Source organism: Lissotriton vulgaris, chromosome 4_1 (genome assembly GCF_964263255.1).
Source record: "Lissotriton vulgaris chromosome 4_1, aLisVul1.2, whole genome shotgun sequence".
Taxonomy (NCBI): Eukaryota; Metazoa; Chordata; class Amphibia; order Caudata; family Salamandridae; genus Lissotriton; species Lissotriton vulgaris.
Window position 1 is genome coordinate 213,519,593 of NC_141691.1, and position 24,105 is coordinate 213,543,697.

The following is a 24,105-nucleotide window of genomic DNA, read 5'->3' on the forward strand; positions in this document are numbered from 1 at the left end:
GCTTTTTCCAAGTTGGCTCGCACCACTGCCGGGGACCACTCGCTCGTTATGGTTTTTTCCTTCCATACTCGGTTGTCCCGAGTGAATGGCTCGCGACCCCTCAAAATCTGGAAGGGACTATATCCTGTCCCTGTGGGAGTGATTCTGTACGCCCACACCATGTTCCATATCTCCCTTTCCCAGTCTTTGTTGTTGGAGATAGCTGCCTGGACCGATCACATCACCACTCTGTTAAATCGCTCTACTAGTCCATTTCCAGTAGGATGGTAGATGGACGTGTGTTTGGCTTGAATACCATTCCTCTGCATGAAGTTTCTCTGATCTGAATTGGGAGCCATTGTCGCTTAGGATGGACTTTGGGATACCTTCCCTCACAAAGGTGTCAGACAGGAATTTTATGATGGTCTCGGTGTCCATCGCCTCATGAACTTTCAACTCTGGCCATTTCGAGTACCTATCCATGAGGACGCACACGTATTTTTGGACTCCGTGTACATCCAGGATCGGGCCCAGGATATCCACTGACAGCTCTTCCCACGGATTCAGCGGGGGGTCAAATTTCCCTATAGCCGGTCGTAGTGGTTTGAGTGTTTTATCTGCCCCTTGGCACTGTGGGCAGTCCCTGACATGTCTCTCGGCCCTTACATCCATTCCTGGCCACCAGTAGTTTTGCTTGGTCCTCAGCTTTATTTTTCCTATCCTCAAATGTCCTTTGTGGAGCATGTTCAATAACTTGGGGATTATGTCTGCCGGGGGGATGACCTTCTCCCCCCTGTACACAAACTCTCCTTGGTCGTCCATCGACAACTCCTCCCTGATTTCATAGAATGGTTTGAGGTCCTCACAAGTCTGTCTTTTGTCTGGCCATCCCGTTATGATGTACGATTTCACATCCTTTATAGTCTGGTCTTCATCATATGCTTTTTTCCACTCTTGATTACCTATTACTCTTTCCTGGTCTTCTGTGAGTGCCACCAATTCTTCTGTCCCTGCTTGATCTTCCCCGCTCTGTTCCATGGCTGCAGCTCTACTCAGATAGTCCGCCACTCTGTTCCTACTGCCTGGGATGTATTCTACATCATATCTGAATTCTAGCAGTTTTAGGGTCATTTTGGAGATCCTGGGCGTTGCATTGGCATTCCGCTGGATGTTAGCACTTTCAGTAGGGGCTTATGATCCGTTTTCAATTGGAACCGTGTGCCCCATAGGAACTGCCTGAATCGGGTCATTGCCCACACAACTGCCAGCATTTCTTTTTCTATCACACTGTACTTCTTTTCCGTTTCGCTCAGTGTGCGGGATGCGAAGCTAAGTGTCTCCATCCTTCCTTGACCTCGGTCTTGCATCAAGACGGCTCCCAGCCCCTTGTCACTGGCATCAGTGGTAAGCACTGTTTTACCTTGGGGGTCATATCCTTGGAGTGGTACTGCTCCTGCCACCTCTTTCTTGATGATATCAAATTCACTTTGCTCTTCCTCCGTCCAGCGGAACTCATTACTGTCTATCGTCAGCTGCCTCATGTGATGTGTTTTGGAGGCAAAGTGCTGCACGAACTTGCTATAATATTCCGCCATGCCCAAAATGATCTCACTTCCTCTTTGTTGGTGGGCGGTGGTGCTTCACAAATTGCCTTCACATTCTCTGCTTTCGGGGTCACCCCTCGTACCCCTATTTCGTGTCCTAGGTAGGTCACCAACTCCATTCCTATCCTGCACTTGGTCCATTCGGCTGTGAGGCCCTTACCCTCTAGGATCTTCAGCACCCTGCTGAGTTTAACATCATGATCTGGTTTGTCTCGCCCCATTACCAGGATGTCGTCCTGAAAGTATTGGACGCCATCCGTGTCTTTAGACAGTTAGTGCATCAGGTTCTGGAACACCGCAGCCGCCGAGGCTAGCCCGAACGGCATGCAGCGGAACTGATAGCACCCAAATGGGGTGATGAACAATGTTAATTTGCGGCTCTCAAGGTGTAGTGCAATCTGGTGGTAGGCTGAGGTCAAGTCTATAGTGGAGTACCACTTGATTCCCCTGGTTCTGGTGAGCATTTTCTCCATTCTAGGCAAGGGGAACTTCTCCACCACAATGTTCTTGTTCAATTCGCGTAGGTCGACACAAAACCTGACCTTCCCGCTTGGTTTCATGACTACCACCAAGGGCGCCAGCCATTCCACGCATGTGATAGGTTTGATGATCCCTTTCTTTTCTAAGTCCTGTAGTTCCTCCTGTACTGCTTCTCTCACTGCCAAAGATACATTTCTCACCTTGTGGGCGACTGGTACGGCCTCCTCCTTCAGGATTATCTTGTGTGAAAATGTTTCCATCTTTCCTACTGTGCCTCCGAATACTTTGGGGTACTCACTTTTCCATTTGTCAAGATCTGGCCAGGTTTCCAGTTTGGTGAGTAGTATTTGTTCTTTTCCCCCAGGATCCAGCTTGATGCCTAGGTTCTCCTTGGTCCAGCCATCCTAGGACCAAGGGTCCTCTCTCCGATATGTAGGGCTTGCAGAAAGCGGAACGGCCTCTAAGTCAAATTTTAATGGTCTGAATCCTGCCATAGGAATGCGGTCCCCGTTATATGAAACTGGATGGATATCCAGCTTCTCCAGTTCTGGGCCTAGATATGGTGCGAAGCTCTCCTCCCACACCGCTCTCTGGATGATGGTGTAGGGCGAGCCCGTGTCGGCCACCACGCTTATCAGCACTCCCCCTACTGACATTTCCAGCACAGGTTTCGTCGTTCTTCTACCATCCACACTCAACACTTGGCCGTCCACGCTCAACACTTGATCATAAATGCACAGTAACTTGATGACGTCCTCCTCCGTGCCTTCGCCCTGTTCTTCGCTTTCTTGGCCGATGTATTTTACCATGCCTTTAGAAGCCTTCCTTCGGCATACCTTCTCATAGTGGCCCATAATGCCGCAGTACAAACATTTGGCGCGGAACGCCGGGCATTTCCTGTCATGTGCCTCATGGGACCAGTTCCCACATCTGTACCATGACTTCTTGTTGCTCCCCGCCTGTTTTCCTGGAGGGCCCGGGTTGCCTTGCCATTTGTAGGGTCCCTTCGTCGATGATCCCTTGTACTTGCCGTCTCTGCGGGGTTCTTCTTCGTCGACTTTGTTTACCATGGTGCTGGGCGCCATTTCCTTTTTTGTCGCCTCCGCACACCTGCACGCCAACTCTGCCCTCTTGACTATCACCATTACTTCCTTCAGCGTGGTGTCCCCGCTGGCCCACAGCTTGTCCTGCACCGCTGTGCACGTGGTGTGCATTAACACCTGATCCTTGATGAATTCTTCTTCCCATGCATCATATTTGCATGTGGACGCTAGTTTTTTCAGGGCCGCCACATATTCATCTACTGTTTCACCTGGCCGTTGTTTCCTTTGCTGGAAATTAAACCGGTCAACCGATACACACACTGCCGGCCTCTAGTGTTCGTTCAGGTCATCAATGGCGTGGGCATACACATCGTCGTCCGTGCTTCCTCTTTGTTTAGGCACCAGGCTCTTGTAAATTCTGAGTCCTTCCGGCCCTAGGTTGAGCAACAGGATGCGTTTTTTCCTCTTGGGGTTGAACTGCTCTTCATTTTCGTCTTCTAGGACCCCTATGAAATTGTCAATGTACTCTCTCCAGTCCTCCCACTTCATCAGTGGTTCTCCGGGTCTGGGCAGGAATTGCACTGGCGCCATCGCATATCCCGTTTGCGCACTCATCTTCTCGCTTTTGATCAAGGGTATTGTGCTCCCTTGACCTCTGGGGCTGCCCGGTGTGTTGTCTAGCTCTTGTTTTTCAGTTTGCGACTGGGGACCTTCTGTGTCTGCCCCCTGTGCCTGGGGACCTTCTGTGTCTGCCCCCTCATCCTTTCTTAACGTAGCCAGCGCGGTTCTCCTCGTTCCGCAGTTCTCTATATGATCTGGCGCGCTTTGCTTTGCGTCTGTTGGGTCTGTTCACTTCACCCCTTGCGCACTTGTCCTTTCCCTCTGGGGTTTTGGGCTCTGCCACGCTCTCTAGGGTAGGTACCTCGTGTGGTTGCTTGTTGGCCTCTCCTTGGCTCTGAGTCCTCCTTGGCCGCCTGGTACTGTCGTCCTGCTTCCCGCTGGGAATCTTCCTTTTACCGGTGTAGGAGGTGTTTCCCTCGGTTACTTTCGTTTTTTTTTCTTTTTCGATTTGGTTCCCTTTGGTGTGCAGGGGTTCAGGATCCCGCTCTCGTCGCCATTGTAATGTATGGGGGTCACCCCAATAAATGCTCCACATGTGGTTGCTGTGTAAACTACTTTTATTTACTTTGTTCCCTACCTAGAGAGCGCCGAGCCGATCTGCCGTTTCTGTCGGCTTTCGCACCTCTAATGCGCGATGCACGCGCAGCCACAATTTGGCCGCCAGCACGTCACGTCGTGACGTGACGTGCGACGACTAGAACGCTACACCACATTAGATGTTTCCAGTTTATGAATTTTTCAAATAGCCAGTCTCTGCAGAGGGACGGTCATTTGCTATCCTCAGCTCTAGAGAGAGTTGGTGTCATATTAAGAGACTAAGGGTTTTCTTCTTATGGTGCTCCGTCAGGCGTGTTAACCTTGAAACCTGTAGGCCAATCTGCTGTGGATGTAGATTATATAATATTTATCTCAGTGGAGTAATTGATAATGGGGAGCTTTCAAGTTTTACAGCACCCTCCAACCTGAATGGGTTTGTGTTTGTTGTTATAGGGTGCCAGGGCTCACATGGTTGAAAGGATTCTTTCCAGGTGCATGTTAGAGCGGTTAAAGTCAAGTCATATGTTATGTTGTGTTTTATTGTGTAGTTGGTAAATCTCCATACTTAGCCAGATGCAAAATGCTGCTCTTGGGACCTGTGCCTTTCTCTTCGTGACAGGAGTTATATTTTCTGTGAAAGGCATTTAATGGGCTATAATCCTCATTACGTTGGTGGTGGGCACATTGGGGCATATTAAATGGTGCCCCACCCCTTTCAGTTGCCACTGGAGAAAGTGATTAGGAAAGCTGATTAACTAAAGTCTGGCCGTGAGCTTGGCTAATCAACTTGTTTAATGAGGTAACTGAGCTATCACTCTCCTTCTATACGTGAAATGAAATGAAGTGAGTTTTATAATGTGCTACTAAGCCCGGAGGCATCAAGGCGCTTACCATAAAACCATCAAAATGACCAGATAACCAGCACTACGGGTACGCCTTTGAAAATAGCCACGTTTTAAGAGCTTTCCGAAACTTCAGGACAGACAACTGAGATTTAATTTCGAGGGGAAGGCTGTTCCACAACTTGGGGGCTACCGTTGAATACGCCCTCCCACCCCATTTACTTCTACGAACACGGGGCACCACCAATAAGCTCTTAGTTGAGGAGCAAAAGTCTCTGCCCGGTACATAAGGAAGCAGCAGTTTCATTACACCACCTGCCCCCTTGCGAGAGAATGCCCCATAGGTCAAACAAAGGGTCTTAAAGGTGATCCTGGACTCAATAGGAAGCCAATGCTGGCGTTTCCTAACAGCCGTGGCAGAAGAAAGTCTTGGGGCATCCAGTACAAACTTAGCCGCCGCATTATGGGCAGTTTGAAAGCGCTGCACCAAGCCTTTATTAATGCAAGCATACAGAGCGTTGCAGTAATCAAGTCGCGAAGTGACCAATGCAACGACAACCTGTTTACGACCCTGAGGGGACAAATAATGTTTAATTTTCCGAAGAATTTTAAAAATGCCCCAACAGGTAGCAACTGTCCTGTTGACCTGTTGTGCCATTGAGAGAGCAGGATCCATCATAACTCCTACATTCCTGGCAGAGTCTGTTGGTGTAGGACAGACTCCCAGCGAGGGGGGCCACCATTCGGCCGACCAGATGTTTGTGTTTCCACCGAAAACCAGAATCTCGGTCTTCTCCCCGTTCAACTTTAGTGAATTATAAATCATCCACTTAGAAACCGCCTCCATGCAGTTTCTAAAGTTAAGGACGGAAGAGTTCACCGAGTGAGAGAGGGACACCAATATCTGGGTGTCATCGGCGTAGGAGACTACCTCCATCCCAAATGATCTCACAAGCCTGGCAAGTGGGGCCACATAGATGTTGAACAGGTTCGGACTTAATGCCGACCCTTGTGGAACCCCACATTGCACAGGTCTGGGTGGAGATAGATATTCTCCCAGCTTAACCCTCTGCTCCCTCTGAGCCAGGAAAGAGGCCAGATGACTCAAGGCAGCGCCCTCTACCCCTATCTCCCTTAGACGAATGTAAGAACCGAGGGAGACAGGGTATCGAAGGCGGCTGTCAGATCTAATAAGACCAGAAGGGAGGTGTGGCCCTGATTGACCTGAGTGCGGATGTTATTAAGCACTATCGTGAGGGCCGACTCCATTCTATGTCCTCTCCTAAAACCGTGCTGAGACAGATCTAGAAGACCAGTGGAATCCAGAAAAGCCGCCAGATGCTGGTTTAGATGGGTCTCCAGCATCTTTGCTGGTGCTGGGAGCAAAGAGATTGGGCGGAGGTTTTTATGTACCTCAGGGTCTAATGTGGGCTTCTTGAGGAGGGGCTTAACCACAGCACTCTTCCACTGGGAAGGGAAAATACCATCCTTAATTGCCCTGTTCATGTCCTTAAGAACTTTGAGAGGGCAGGGGTCTAAAGGAGACCATTACCTCGTCTTTCTTAAAAGCAAGTCAAGTTCCTGCAAAGAGAGCGGTGGAAACACAGACAGACTCACTGTAGTAATCGGGGCATCAGCATCAAAGGGAGAGAGGGCCGGACTGGAAGGGAGAGGGGACATTGAGGCCTTTTGTAAATCAAGGGCCAAGTAGATATCCATTATTTTTGTGTGAAAATGTCCTGCGATTTTAGCACAGAGGTCTTGTGAGCACGCTATGGGATCAGGCATTTGTAACGTGCACAATGAGTCAACTATCTTAAAGAGTTCTCTCGGGAGGTAAGATTAGTCGTAAGATGGGCAAAGTTTTCTTGCTTCACCTTAATAACATCCACCTTATAGTCCCTAAGAAGAGATTTGTGTTTTTCCCTCTCAAGAGGATTCCAGCTTGCCCGCCATAACCTTTCCTGCTTCCTACAACACTGCCTTAAGAGCCTTAAAGGCTCTGAAAACCACGGGGCTGAAGGTCTCTTTCGGGCAGAGTATCGCAGAGTTACAGGAGCCAGCACATTTACTGCTGCCGTAATGGCATTTGTTAACACAAGAGCAGCTGTATTAACATCTTTGGCTGAATCACTGGCGGATTTCTGGATTAGAGGGGCAAGGGAAAGGTTAGTAACCTTACTAAAGTTTCTCCTAGGTTCCATTTTACTGGGGCCAGTCAGCTTACGGTTCCCATGGAGAAGCTGAAGTTCCAGCGGGACGGCCAGATGGTCAGACCAAACCAATGGGATAGGTGGATCCGTTTTTAGTCTAGGGTCATTTGAAAACACCCCATCCAAGATGTGACCCGCCTGGTGGGTGGAACATTTAACCAAAACTGAAAGCCACAGGCGGATAAAGAGTCAAGGAGTGTTTCTGGAAAAAAGATTGTCCAAGTGAAAGTTTAAGTCCCCCAAAACCGTTAATTGGGCAGAACCAAAGTAAGGTTCCAGGATGTTAAGCAAGGACTGGCTGAAATCTGTTCTGGGACCCGGGGGTCTATAAATCAGTATGCCCGTAAAAGGGGCAGCACAGGGGGAACTAATTGAAAAATGAAGATCTTGGAAAGAATCGGACAGACCAGACAGTGCAGAAGTGCGGCAAATATGAGATGTCTTATGGAGAATCCCTAGGCCACCTCCTCTGCGTCCTACTCTATCCAGCCTGGCTAGCGCATATACTTCCGGAATAGCTGCCACCAAATCGGGACCAGAAGAGTTCGAAGCCCAGGTTTCAGTGATGATTACCCAGGCGGGCCTTCTTAACGAAACAAAGTCACTGAAGGCTATGTTATTTTTCACCAGGGATCTTACATTAATGACGAAACCACTTTCAATCATGGAGCTAGAGATAAAAGGCGAATATATAGGAGAAGGAAGCTTAGGGGAATCAGCTGTTGACGATTTGCAATGGCTAGCAAAGCAGCCGCAGCAAAGGGAGTCTCGCAAAACCTCCGGAGGACAGGTAAAATGACAAGATAACCGAGAAGGTTTATAGGCGAATATGTCCTGATAGGAGTATTTAAAAATTACGTGAGTAGCCGAACCAGGAACGCTTGCCTTCCCGAGAGTCCCGTTCATTAGCCCGTCGGACGGGCGCAGACGGGCTGGAATCTGGTGTGACTCCGGTGTTACTACGGCACAAACGCTGCGCGCAAACGCTGCGCGCTTGAAGGGCCGCCTTAAATGCAGGTCTAGCCAGTCCTGGTGACAGCTAGCCCACCAAAAAAGATGGCGCCACCAGGCGTCCACTTGTACCCCCGAGATGGCCGCTACAGTTAGAGCATGAAGCTGGGGACCTGCCAAAAGCGGTGAGAATACCAATTTTGGTGCATGAATGAGGACAATTTAGTTAAAATCCGGGGAAAAGTGCAAAACAGATATTTAAAATAAAAGACAAAACAGATATTATTAAAAGCGCTTGGCGTTTGGCAAGGAGAACCTAAAGCGCGCTACCAGCAGCAAGCGTCGCAAGGTTTATCTTCATCTTGCCTGAGTTAGGTGCTTTGAAAGCAATAGTACTCCAGTGATCCCTCCATCCTCCTCTGAATGGCTGTGGAGCTAAGGTCTTGGGCAAGATAAGTTGGACCAGTGAAAACTACCAAACCTGACTGCATATACCTGTTACTGCTGTCAAGAATCACGGACTTATAGGATATCTGTTGAGCAGGGAAACACTGAATGCATTGCCACTGGACCTGTGAAGGTAAATTACGAGGGGGTGAAGATCGTGTGTGTGTGTGTGAGAGAGTGAGAGATACACTTGGTATTCATAAGCAGGTATGTTTCTCTCTGTTTGTAGTGGTTAAGAGGTAATTATAGGTACAGGTGGTTACTGGGGACTAAGGGTGTGTACAAGGGGTGGGAGAGCTTGTTGTGGTCTATAAGCATCCATACCTGATGTATTGTGAACATGTCTTTCTCTGCATAGCAGAAACTCTTTTCAAAATAGAGCAACCATTTATGATTCCAGATTGAATATACATGGCAAAAAAGTGGTGTATCCTTGAAATACTGCATACGTTCTAGATGGAATGCTAACCACTCACAGCATAATAGGGCCCTGTCCGTCACATATTATGGGCATTCTTGATGCAGTTCTCTCTATCCCTTTAATACTAGTCACCCATACCGAACTATCTGGCTTTAAGCAACATTAGAAGCTATGCTTTGAAAAGGAAGAAATATTGGTGATAAAATAAGAAAATGTGCTCTTGAGGTAGGATTTTCCCCAACCTATTACCAGAATTTAGTGCTATTTACTTTACAAGGTATTACTTTACAAAATGTACCCTTGCATCCAAAATGGACGTAAGTATACATTTTGCACTACGAAACATTGTTAAATGCAGGAGATCACAATTAGTTAACAGGAATGGCTAAATGTGTTATTGCAGTAGGTTTTTTACCCCCAAATTACTCTTAGTTATGCAAGCAGGATGAATTGGTTAAATTATGAGTAATTTAGAGTCAAAGACTAATGTATAATTCCCGAATATACTCTGATTAATCCAGTGTAATTGAAACTCTTCCCAGGCCTAGTTGCAGTCTTTGCTGCTGTATCCTCACCATTGATCACATTTGATTCAAGAGGAAGTCTAGCAGCCTATTTGAGAATGGGACTATGGTAGTGGTTAGATGAATGGGTTTTGCTGGGTGCCTTGGTTATGGAGTTGAGACATTGTTCCTTAGGTTGTGGTTTAATGATGTATGAGCTAATTTAGTAATAGGTGGGTGGCCACATGGTTTGTCGTGTTGAAGGTAGTCCACCTCCACCTTCCCATCAAAGGGCTGCCCGAAGAACATCTGCCAGTAGAGTGGAAGCACTTTTGACAGAAATGAAATACTGGTAGCTGTTTTGTCATTCCATATTCCTGGCATTTTTATGAGAACACAGAAACAAGTGCCCAAACACATTTTAAATCTCCTTGCATACTATAACTTTTCTCCCACTCCAATTCGTTAGGGACATTATTATTTTGTTTTCCTATGTGTAACAGCGCTTTCTTTCATGACAGACAAAAATGGGTGTAGGAAGGCATAATCTAAAAAGGGAAGATCTTCGGTTGCTTTGAAAGTGACAGTCTGTAATGAGTGAATGCTCATGAGTTTATTCCATCCTGCCATACTGTCATAGTCGGACAGGCATTCTGTTCTTCTACTTGCCATATTGTTTCACAAATTGCTTCCTTTGGTTGTTGGGAAGGAAGAAAAAGATGAAGAGGGCAGATGGCTCCTCTTTTATCTCACTATACATCGTATTCCAATGTTTCTTCTTATTATATATGGTCCTACCTGTATTGAGTTCAAAATATTTTGTTGAAGATCATTATAAGAAACAAAACAATAATCAAGACATACATAAAAAAATATTCATGTGAAAATCCTAAAAACACTATCAATGGAAGCATATAAATAACTCAATTTAGTATGGATAAAATTAGATGTAAACAGATATCTAAATAAGGGGAGAGGGAGGAAGGGGAATCAAGACATATCTAAGTATTATAAATATGTAAAAAAAGAGCCACTATGCATTAACAAATTTTACATTAAAGGAGAAGAACAGGGGAAAATCAATAAATATATCATGAGTTAGATAAGTAAATATCAACAGGAATCCAAAATGAATGATAAGAAATAGAATTATGAGAAACCCCAGATAAGGATAATTGAACACCTCTACTTGTAACAATAACGCAAGACCACCATGCATGAACTGATAGTTTTGAGACATCCTTCCAACAAAAAGTAATGGATTTTATCGCAGCTGAAATCAAGAAATTAAAAAGCTTACATTCCAAATCAGTTTGACAACACAGAAGATTTACATATTAACATTTGATAAGATAAATCTTCCTGAATATTCAAAATATTCTTAATAACATTCCAAACCTCCAACCAAAATTTACAGATTATAGGACAAGTAAAGAGCATATGTCGTAGTGATCCAGGGAGCAAATTACAATGCCAACATAGATTCGATTGGAGGAGTTTAGCTTTAAATAAACGCTGTGGAATCCATAAGCAGTTAAATAAAATATACGATTTGGTTTGAAATAAAGAAACAGGCATCCATCCAGATATATTACTAAGCTATATCTATTCCCAAATATCAGTAGACAAGGAAAGCAGTTCATCATTCCAAAACATTGAAATCATAGGAATGTTACTGCCTAAAGTATTGGACATTTTTTTGTATAAAAGAGAAACACCATGGACATTCAGTGATATAGTTTGAATAAACATAGACAAATCAGGTTGAATATTAGTAGGAGGAGCTTCTGAAAAATAATCTACAATTGAATTACATAAAAATTCATATTTGATAAGGTCAGAATTATTTAAACCGAATCTTGCTTGTAAAATCTCAAACGGCACAAAAGTATTACTAGAATAAACATCTTTAAGATAAAAAATATCAGCATTTATCCAAGAAAGCCAAAAACTAACATTTCTATGTAGTTTAATAACATTGCTATGCCATAAAGATAATTAATCAGTACAACACATGGGGGATTGAAAGAATGAATCTAAATCATTGAAGATCATTTTAGTAGATTTGAGGATAAAAGATTTATGAAAAAATTGAGATTTATTAGACATTGTTAACAGAATGGGCAATGGAAAAGGTGCCACAATAGATTTTTCAATATGGAATCATGCAGGAGGGTTATGAAAAAATGATTGATTAAAACATATGGCACTCTTTTAAAATAAACGCTTTGTGATAAAGAAGAAAATCTGGGATACCAAAACCAGCATTACGTTTAGACATTTTAAACTTAGGATAACTACTGCGGTGTGCCTTATTATTCCAAATAAATTTGGAAGAAGCTTATCAACATCTTTATACAATTTTAAAGTAATTGAGTAGGAATCATGGAAAGGATGTCAAAGATCTCGGGAGCCTCATTAATTTTAATAGATTCCATTCTACCCCACCAGGAAAGATGTAATGAAGACCATTTAGACGTTTTGTCTTTAATATAATTTAAAACAAAGTTAATATTTAAAGTTAATGTTGATTTTAAAGAAGAAGGGAATAAAATACCCAGATATTTCAATTTATTATGTTGCCAAATAATTTCATTCATGAGAATCATATCAGGAGTACAATGGACATTTAAAGGGAAAAATTCAGTTTTGTTACTGTTTAATGTATATCCAGACACCATAGATTATTGTTTTAATATTTCTATTAATGATGGAAACGAAGAGGAAGGATCACTGATAAATAAAAGTACATCCTCAGCATAGGCTAACGTATTACAAGAACATCATTAACAATAATGCCCTTAGTAGAGTCACAATTTCTTATAGAAGTAAGAAAGGGTTCAATACCAAGTAAAAACAATAGAAGAGAAAGGTGACATCCCTGATTAGTACCTCTAAAAAGGGAGAATTAATTTGAAACTTGGCCATTAATGAACAAACAAGCAGTAGGGGCAAAATATAAAGCTGAAATCATGCGGATAAAAGCATCCCCATAGTTAAAGGACACTAAAGTATGAAAAAAAAATTGCCAATGAATTTTATCAAAGGCTTTTTCTGCTTCCAAAGCCATGACACCTGAAGGATTAATCAATGTATGTCCTTGCTCAATGTCGTGTAACAAAGTTCCGGTGTTATTAGCTGAATATCTATTTTTCATAAACCCAGATTGATCTGCATGTATGATAGAGTCTAATACAGGGGAGAATCGTGTGGCCAATATTTTAGCATATAATTTACAATCTTGATTTATCCGAGAAATAGGATGATAATTAGAAACAAGAGTCGGATCTTTGTCTGGTTTAGAAAGAACAATAATTAAAGCCTCATTAAAAGAACCAGATGTGATACCTGAAGATAAAAACAATGCCAACAGTTGAAGTAAAAAAGGGGAGAGCTGAGATTTAAATTCTTTATACCTTCAGGATTTAGTTGAAAATAATCATGAATTACAGATAACAGTTTAGGTTTGTTATGATCATTTAGAGCTATTCCGGTATTCATTCTCCATCTAGACTGTTTAGTAAATGATGAATTTACATTTAAAATAAAGAAATCATAGCATGATCAGAAACATCAATGTTTCCAATCATAGGTGTTTTTATAGAATTAATAAGTTGCCTTGTGACTAATATATAATCAATTCTAGAATGGGAATTATGAGGGTTTGAAAAGAAAGTAAAATGTTTTTCTGTAGGGAAATGGAGACGCCAAATATCAACTAATTTAGTAGTTTGAAGAAATGATTTAAAAGCCAAATGCACCTTGGGGGGATGAAAATTTGAACTAGACAGTCTATCTAATTGGGGATCAGAGATAACATTAAAATCTCCTGCCACAATTAAAGGGGCATTCCCAATTTTTAACACTTCCGTAGTAAGAGTATTCCAAAACGCAGGATCATCCGCAGTAGGACCATAAACATTTAATAAAAATAAAATAGAGTCATAAACTTTAACTTTAACAATTAGATCTCTCCCATCCGTGTCAGTAAACTTACTCAGAATCTGGCAATGAGATTTCTTCGCCAATAGAATAGCTACACTATTTTTCTTGCCAGTAGCAGGAGAAGAAACAATATTGTCAACTCACTTTGTTTTCATATATCATCAACATGAGTTACTTGTATAAAGCAGTAATCGGCTTTAGAACTACCCAAATAATCTAGAATTTTAGTACGTTTAACTGGATTACGTAAACCTTTTACATTCATAAAAGAAAAAGAAAAAGAAAGAAAAGACGAGGATAGGATAGGATAGGAAAAAACAGCACAGATGATGAGAAATAAGTAGCTCCAAGAAGTATAAAAGGGAGAAGGAGAAAGCAAAACATAGAAAAAGACAAACAAGATACATAAATAAGAACAGTAAAACGCACACACGTTGTACAAGCATGGCCAGAACCGCCGGAGCCCAAAAATGTATAAATTACTCATAAATCTGTCAACAAAGTTCAAACTGGAAAGAGTCAGGTAATAGGGTCATGAGTATCCATTGAATGTTGAACTTGTTGATCAGGAAAGTGTCTAAATTCTTCTGGTCGTTGAAAAGATTTGGAGAAGTTACCTTTCCAAATGTGCATTGTAGATGGATCAAAAAGTCCATATTTGAAACCAAGACTTATTAACTGTGGACAAGTTGCAGCTAAATCCTTACGTATTGCAACAGTTTCTTTGGCAAAGTCTTGGTGAATAAAAAAGTTATTGCCATTTACCATCAGCGAGGGAATTTCTCTTGCAGCTTTTCACATCAAAAAGAGATGATGATGACGAAGGACTTTAAATATCATTTGCCTAGGTTTAGTATGGCGAGGGTTGCGATAAGAAGGGATTCTATGGGCTTTGTCCACTTCAAATAGTTCTGGAAAATTGATATTTAAAAGACCAGGAATCAAATTTTCCGAATATAAACGAGAATTAGAACCCTCAACTTCTTCAGGCAAACTAAAACTGCGAAGGTTGTACTGTCTAATGCGATTTTCCATATCCAAAAGATGAGAATGCATAGGAAGTATTTTCGCCACTAATGGTGTAAAAGCATCCACTTTAGTTGTATTATCTTGTATTTTGATGGAATTATCAGAAATTTTCTTAGACAAACAAGCCATGTCTTTACGCACACTTTTAACTTCTGATGCAATATTTTCAGTATTAACACGCGATGCTTGAATTTCTTCCAAAATTAATGAGAGACAAGGTTCAGAGGACTCCACTACCTTTGATTTAACTGGAGGAGGCAAAACTTTCTGTCTCCTTTTATTGTTGAATGGATTTTTATTTTCCATTTTGAGGAGAAAAACCCCACAAATGGGCTTAATTGAAAGTCAAATACACAATAATAATGTGATGAAGTGAAAAGAGCAATGAAAAATTCTTCAAAAGCACTGGTGCAGCAGCTAAACAGGACTGTGGGCGTGGCTATGCCCAAGCCAGGCCCTTTCCGGAGAAGCACTCCTCCCCCTGGACATACAAAGCAGGCTTTACATGATTGAGTGGCTGGGAGCAGGAGCCAGGGGGCAAGAAATAGTACTTCTGGCTAGCAGAAAAGCCTCAAAACTGCACAAAAGGTAGGGATCCACTTTACTTCTAAAGCGACCTCATTTGTGCCTCAAAGCTGACCGGAAAATCGTTGCTATTAATAAAAACGGGCCGCCGACGCACCGGAGCTCAGACAGCGGCGGCCATGTTGGTTTACGCACTCGCGCGTCTACCTGTATTGAAGTACAATTTTGTGAATAATTGTTAACCAAGATAAGCTCCTGTTCAAACACCGATTTTTTAGTCAGCAGGAAAGGCAACCCACTTTTGGGTCCTCAGTTAAATCATCCCCAACAAAATACAAACAAATTCGAACCTTCAATCCACTCTAGAGAGCTGGTCGCTGCCGGGAGGGTTTACAATTCGGACACTTTAACATGTACCATTTACTCTCCTGTCCACCAATCTAAATCTAGGATTGACTACAACTTTTTAACACATTTAGTTTCCATATTAGCTAATGCTGATATTGGTTCTATCCTCATTTTAAGACCATACACCAGTGATAATTGTTCTAGAGATGGTGCCTGAAGCCTCCTGACTGATTAGATGGCGTTTTAATAACAGCCCATTAAAGGACAATCTCTTTGTGGAAAAGTTTCAGCTATTCCTTAAGGACTTCTTCGACTCCAACATCAGTCCTGATATTACTTTTCATTTCATCTGGGATTCCTTTAAACCACTACTAGAGGGTATATTGGTGACTATGTTTTGACCAAAAGAAAAATCTCTTAAAGACTCCTTACTTTTACTTACCATTATTAATCAACTTGAGCACAAACATTATTCCTCCAATAACAATACTATACTGACGCGCCTCATTCAGGCCTAGCTAAACTTTAACAAAAAACAGCTGAAGAACATTAGGGGTGTTTTTTTAAAATAAATGTAAAATTGTATGTAGGCTGCAAAAAGGCGGGTAGGCAGCTTCATAACTACTTAAAGATCAAATCACAAATATCCAAAATGGTCAGCATTACTGATACAAATGGCACCAATCATTTCAAGGTGCAGAAATTCTAAACTACTTCACAAATGGTATCAAACTTTATATACACCAAAACATTCCCCATCTGAAGATACCCTAGACACTGTCTTTTACTCTCTACCAACACCAGTCTCAGGATTTTTACTTTTTAGATAAGGAAAACTCTATTCCCGGACGCTGACAGCCTTCGCTAAACTACCCAAAGACAAATCCCCCCACCAGATGGCCTTTCCATTGAATTCTATTTGTACTTCCCACACTTACTGCTACCACGCTTGCTATCTTTATACTAATATTTTCCTTCAAAGAATGAGACTCACTGGACCTTTTTGGAAGCTATGCTATGTTCTATTCTGAAAAAAGACAAAGATATTTCCTCTTGCAATAATTATAGACCTATTTCCCTCATCAATTCAGATTGCAAGATTTTTGCAAAACTTCTGGCCTTACTTATAAATAAACACATCCCAGACTTGATTGAAAAAGAATAAACTGATTTCGCAAAGAGCATATCTATGGCTGACAATTCTAGAGCATTTTTGGACATCCTGCACCGTGCATCAAAGAAGACAACACCTGTAGTCACCATCAAATTTGACACAGAAAAGACCTTTGATTTATGATGCGTGCACTAAAATGGCATGGGTTATGTCCAGGAATTAATAAATATATTGGTCTGTTTTACTCTTCACTTAAAACATGCATTTATGTAAATGGCCTACAATCCTATTACTTTCCACTTTGAAGGAGTAAAAGACAAGAATGTCCATTGTCACCTTTACTTGTGATTCTGTCACTAGAGCCTTTTTCTCCAGACTTTACACCCTCTTTTCATGGTTCTAAGCATAAAGGAACTGAAGTTAAATTCACCGCTTAGGCTGATGATGTTGTTCTTTTTGCCTTGGATTAAGAAATCTACCTAACAGCCTTTTTTGATCTCCTAACAACTCATTCCACTATATCAGGTAACAACCTCATTATTACTAAGGGAATGAAAATAATGGTCCGTGACCAAATGTTTAAAGGATAACAATTCTCTTGTGCGAAACACTACAACATGGTTATTTAATAACCCACCAAATAATTGTTATGCATGTACACAATTACTATTAATGCATATATAAGTGTCAAAGGACCACACATGAAACAAGCTATCCTTATTTCTTTGATTCACACTTTCGCCACCCATCACCACTACTCTTTTACCCTTTCACTCTTTTTGCGCGCAACCTATGTGTATTGAAAAAGTATTCCTGATTTATTCTAAAATAAATATTTAATTTCTTGGAATCAACTATACAGTTTGGCGCTTGTTTCAGAGCATCACCTGGAGGCCAAGAAGAATGGTGGGAATTCTCCCAGGCCCAGCCTCCTCACAACTTTTTCTTTGGGTAGAGAAGGTTTTGTAGATCCTACATCCTGGATTCTTGACAGGAATCCCTGGTGGAGTGGAGACTACTTTTGAAAGTGTCACTAAACTTACATGTCACGATTGCTTTTAATTTAATAGTTGCTAATGTGTTTTGCACCTTTTGTAAACATATAAACCCATATGCAAATGTTTTTCTTTCAACTTTTTTAGGACATTTGTAGCATTAATCACGTTTTCTCATCTAAATAACTAGTCACTACCCTTGTGGCAATTGTAGTATTTGTCATTTAACTAAAGCAACCAAAGACTCAATTTGGAAGAAGACAAACTGTGGACTCAAAGGGCCCACAAGAACTGCAGCAGCAGCAGCAATGTAGTGTACTTGATAACCTGTCCATGGGGTCTACGTTATGTGGGCATGACAGGACGGAAGGTAAAGCAAAGAATCTGCGAACACCACAGTACAATCAGGTGCAAGAAAGTGACTACCAAACTGACTGAACACTTCCTCACGAATAACCACACTACCAATGATATTAGATGGACTGTGATAGAAGTGGTAAAAACTGGACAGAAAACAGCGCAACGACTATTTAAAAAAGAACAACATTGGGTTTACAGATTAGCCACCAACATCATTGGGCTCAATGATAATATACCTTGGAACACTGTAAGGCAGAGATGAATAGAACAGAGACAGGGTTGATTAACTTTGATGAGCTCCTACACAACACCTTGTCCCGCCCTTGGTTGGCATTATTCTGATACATTTAGGAACCATTATAGGTAGGATTTCTAATAATTCACCCTGATGGTTTATAAGGTGTTTCACCCTTTTCTGAATTTAAAACTTCATAACATTAAAAGAAAGAAAGACACACTGCATTAGAGACAACATTACATTGCCTAACTTATATAGTGAGGCATGGGACTAGCACACACTGTGCCCGCTTGGTAAAGTAATAAAGTTAGCGCATCCACTACCTTCGAGAGGCTAGGAATATGGCCGGGATGCCCGTCACCCCCTCCCAACACAATCCGCAAAGGATGGGAAGTCGGACGCAGTCTTGAACTTTTGGAAGGCAGGAGGGAGTCACCCTCCCGGCTGTATTTATTAAAATATGAAACAAAATTTAAAACATTAAATAAAAGTTTCATAATCATGTACAATTTTACATTTATTACATTTTGATGAAGACATGTTCTTTGGCTAACCTTAACAGATCTCTAATACAAAGGTTTCCTAGTCGAGTCTAACATCCTGCAAATGCATACATTCTAAATTAAAATTGTACATCCTAGCATTAAGGGCCAACGGCAAGGTCTTAACCGGTGTCAGATCCCTACTACCAAAACTCTCTCCCTCACGGTGTGAGTGGCACATGCGCAGAGGACTGTACCCTCATTGCCAACTGTAATTTCCCTTGTCTTGGTGGGGGCCCCCCTTTCCACTCGACGCCATCTTAAAGGTCGTCCGAGTTCCCGTGTGAGGTATCTGTAGGTAGGACAGAGTGGACTCCCCCCCATCCCCACACTCTCTATCCGCCGTCGCGGATATCCGGCCCCCGGGAAATTAGTAGGAAGGGCATATAGCCGCCTCCTCCCCTGGAAGGGGCCTATGGCCGTCTCCCCTTAGGCGACCCATCCTTAGTGGGTGCCGCCTCCCCGTGGGAGGGGCCAATGGTCGCCTCCCCCCGGGCGCTCCCATCCATAGTGGGTGGCGCCCCCCTCTAGGGACCTTGAAATTACTGCTCACCGATCATGACCTTACCACCACAGGCCGGATAGTTGACCGGCTATCCGGCCCCCCCAAACTCCTCCTGAAGGTCATGCTACATCAAACCCCTTAGCCATGCTATGAAGTCTCCTATGAGTAAAACATTCCCCTCCCGGGACAGGTGAACCTCATCATTCAGATACATGTGATCACCCCGAATACACCCATGAGGAATGCTATGCAACTGCGCAGAGCGAAACAATCTACCAATTTTATTGTTTACCTTCTTCACCGAATGGTTCAGTGCTGACACCGAAAGGCCCCCCCGCCATACTTTCCTGGGAATCATGTGGGACCAGGCAATCGGCACCCCGGGATTCTTTTTGCCAACCAGCTAACAGCAGACAAAACTTGCTCAAACAACACTCGTCTACCCAGTGTCACCAAGTCATTGCCCCCCAGGTGTACTATGACTACCGATGGCGGTGACCTTTGCCGCCCTAAGAGACCCTCAACAAAAGACTCGAATTGGTCAAAACAGAGCCCGCCCTTCCCATGGAAGGTCACTCTGTACCCGTATTCCCCAGCTGCGCGAGTCGCGTCACTTGCTTTGAATACGTCCCCGGCGCGCCTCACGTATGAGTGGCCCACGACCCACACCACTCTCTCTTTAGACGGTGATCCATGACCGCTGGTCTCCTGGTACTGGGTCGACTGCAAATTCCGCCCCGCGTGACAGGCTCGCGAAACTGTAATTCAAACAAAAGACAAGAAGCGTGAGTGCATGTCAATTGACTTACAACATGTGCAATCGCACTTACCTTCTGAAGCAATTCGAGGACCATCGTCCCAACTGTTTCACTTCATCCGCACTCTGACCCCTGGCTGTAGCCTCAGTAGCATCCCCTATCCTAAAGGAGTGGGTCCCAAAATCGCTCGGGTCCATGCCTGCGGCAGCGATTGTCAGTGCTAGCACCCTCTGGAACTGAAACCTCGTCAGTGGGGTGCCATCCTTGTGCCTCAGCAAACTCCCCCCATGTAGCAGCCCTCAGTGCCAAGTATTCCTCTATACACATTATCGGGCGCGTGGGGGACCCTCGTATGCGCTGCACAATAACACTATTTCCCGTAGCCCCCTGGTCGGTCTTGGACCTGGCTATCGTGACTACCATCGAATCACCCCTAATTAGGACGTGATCCCTGCACAAGCCTCCCTCAACGTCTTTCTTATTCCTTGCGACCAGTTCGCTCACCCGCATAGCCCCATGGAACGCTAATGCGAAAGCTGCCTGGAACAGAACTGCTTCGAATTGGGAGGAGCATGTCTCGACTAGTTTCCCCATGAGTAGGGACAATCTTTCTAAGCCAATCGGGCGCCTCTCATCTTGCTTGCGACCCTCAAGGCGCTGCCAGCCGCGAAGGGCTTTTTTCGCCAAAAAGGAACTTGTTGGGTCTCTTATGCCATGCACCTGCGCCATAAATTAAATGGCCGCCCTGTGCCTATTGGCCGTTGCCGTTGATCGGCCTTCTCGGTGTAGAGCTACCAAGAACCCCAGGAAGGATTCCTCCCGACCCCAGTTCTGATTCCCTGTCGGACCCAAAAATGTGCAATAGGAACGAAACGCTCCTTCATATGCTTTCCTCGTCCTGGGGGCTAGGCTTGCTGCCACGAGGTCTTGTAATCCGGGGCACCGATTAGCCAAAGCGCTTCGGGTAATGGTGCCGCCACTAGGTCCGCTGTAGGTAGATAACCCCTGAACGCCTGCATATGTGAACGAGAGAGTGCATCAGCTGCATGATTCAGTACGCCCGGCACATGTTTCGCCCTGAACTGTACATTCAGTCTCATGCAAAGCAGCACAACTTCTTTCAACAATCTCAAGATCCATTTGCAGTGTGCTGCCTGTTTGTTAATGCATTCGACAACAGTCATATTATCAGACCAAAATACCACAGAGCGGTCTCTGAAATCGTCTGGCCATGCCATCAGAGCAACAAAAATAGGGAATAGCTCCAGGAACCCAATGTTATTTGTGAGACCACTGGAGTGCCCCCACGCCGGCCATGTTTGCGCCGACCATCGGTTACCAAAAATGGCGCCAAATCCCACGCTCCCCGCCGAATCAGTCCACAAACCTAGCTCGTCTGACGATGCTGGCGACTTGCTCCATACCACTCGACCGTTGAAGTCCGCCAGAAATGCCATCCAAATGCGCATATTCTGGCGAACCTCTGCAGACAGTCTCGTGCGGTGGTGTCCTTCTTTGAGACCAACCATAGCTTGTGCAATAGAGCGTGAAAAGGGGCGGGCCATTGGTATAACTCTCAAGGCAAAGTTAAGCTGACCCACTGTTTGCTGTAACTGGTGCAGGGTCACTTTCTCCTTACTAAGGCAAAGCTTCAGGGAAGCCCTAAATTTGGCTACCTTTCCCTCCGGCAAACGGAAACATCCCTCCACAGAATCGAGCTCAATTCCCAGAAACTCCAGTGAAGTAGATGGTCCAACCGTCTTACCTGGTGCCAATGGGACTCCAAACTCCCTCATGAGGATGCATAAGTCATGTAGCGCATGCGCACATTTCGTGTCGCCGGCTGCTCCCAAGAACAGGAAGTCATCTAGATAATGCATAACATGCCTATGCCCTGTGGCCTCGGTGAATGCCCACTCTAAAAAACAGCTGAACTTTTCAAAATAGGCACAAGAAATGGAGCAACCCATCGGCATGCATTTATCCATGTAATAATTCCCTTGGAATGCAAAACCTAGCAAACGCTGATCCTGTGGGTGTACCGGGAGCAACCGGAACACTGATTCGATATCTGATTTCGCCATCAGCGCCCCGGGGGCCAGGCGATTTAACATGGCGACGGCATCATCGAATGTTGCGTACCGCACCGAACAGACTTCCGGGTCCTTCTTTGGGACCCCCCCTAACAGGGAACAGATGAAATCTGCCACCGGTGGGCGGTGAAAAGGCCCTGCCACTCGCCCTAAGCTGACTTCTTTTGCAATTTTTCTCTCTACCAAACTTGGATTATGTTGCGCTGATAACTGGTTTTTACAAAAGGATTCCCCTCGAAAATCCCCCGCCGGGATGTGGAAGCCGTGCAAGAATCCCTTCCTCAACACCCCAGCGGAGACATGATCAGGGTATTTATTTAACCAAGGAGTCATAGCCATGAGATCAACGGGTGTAGGCAATTGGTCACAACGATCTACCTCACTCCTGCTTGGACCCTCCCTTTCCTCCAGCCCCGTTATTTTTCGATCTACATGAACTCTCCGGGTGTGAGGAATTCCCACAGCCCGCACACACATGTTTGAACCTACATGTCCCTTGCGGTCTGTTACAGTTGCCTCGATTGAAGCCCCAACAGACCCCCCGCTTTCCACCATTCCCGCCGGTTTTTGGCTGGTGATCGCCACCGGCGCCTGCTCGAAAGGGCACCGCGGGCCTTTGGCGGGAAACCCCTGACCCACTCCCGCCTGGCGAGGATGTACCTGCCGCCCCCGGCAGGAGCTGCTTATGCCATGAGACTGAGTCGAGGCAGTCCCATGTCAGAGAGGCATCATATTCTTTCGCTTTTCGGAATTTCATGTCATAACCTTTCCATTCCTCTCCCTCATACATTGCATAAAAATCCATTATACGAGTTTGATAACAAGACAGTTCAGTTAATACCTCGGGTTTACGTTCTCCCATAACTACAGTAAATATTGCAAAGGCCTTCGCCCAATTTGTTATCGTTTCATCCACCCTGAACTCCGCCATCTTGGCGCGCCAGACGCTCGGGTGCCACAAATCTTTCTGGGTTTTAGCATATTCCATCTCGCGATGGTCAGTTAATAACGAGAACATATTGACATACTTGTCTCCCCATATTAACTCTTTTGTGGCAATAGGGATGTGCTGTGCCACCCTCTCCCGCCTTGAGGGTAATGATCCTCTTCCCCGCCATTGGCAAAGCGAGCTTACCCGGTTCGGTCGTTGTTCCCGCCGTTTTCTCGAGACCAACTGCCGGTCCTACCGGTGTCACCTGTGGGGAAACAAGAGGAAGATTCGCCTTCGCGGCATCTCGCGACTGCCGCAACTGCTGGATTAGTAACTTGGCCTCTTTGGCCGTGTCTCCGGGCGCCGTAGCACCCCCTGCCTTTTTATTGAGCCATGCGGCCAACTGGGTGGCCAATTCAGGAGGCATATCCTCATCGTTAGCGGGGGTGACCACAACCGGGATCGGTTGACCCGCGTCTGGGATTGGTAACGGGTCGTTAGCTGGTGTGACAGGGGTGACCGGGGGAACCTCAGGGACCGGAACCTCCCCTGCAACCGCCCTCTTCTTGACCCGCTTCCCTCTACCCTCGGGGACGATTCCCGGCAAGGCCGGGCCTATTACCTTCTTAGGGTTACCAGGATTGTTCAGTGCAGCCAGTTGCTTTTTTGACGTCCGCCAAACCTCGACCGATCGCTGGGACTTGTCCGATTTTCCGCTCCATGCCAGCCATTCGGTTCGCCAACATGCGTAGCACCTTATCTGTCTCGGAACCCTTTCCTGCCTTCTTGCCAGCCATGGTTTTGATTATCCGCTCCGAGTCGATCAACACAGTCCTGGACTCTTCGCCTTTAAGTAACTGAAAGAGAAACACAAGAATTACAAGTTCTCAAAATTGCTGCTTGTTCCGTCGAGGGCTCACGAGCAACGAGTGGGTGCAGCCTTCAGAGCACAGGAACAAGAGGACGCTTCTTCGGATTCCCGCTCTATTTATTCTTCTGTGGGAGGGCGTGTACCCTCCTCCGGTACGCCTACTGGGCGTGGCCATCGGTGTAGGTGTCTAGGACAACCCCTCTTGGGCGG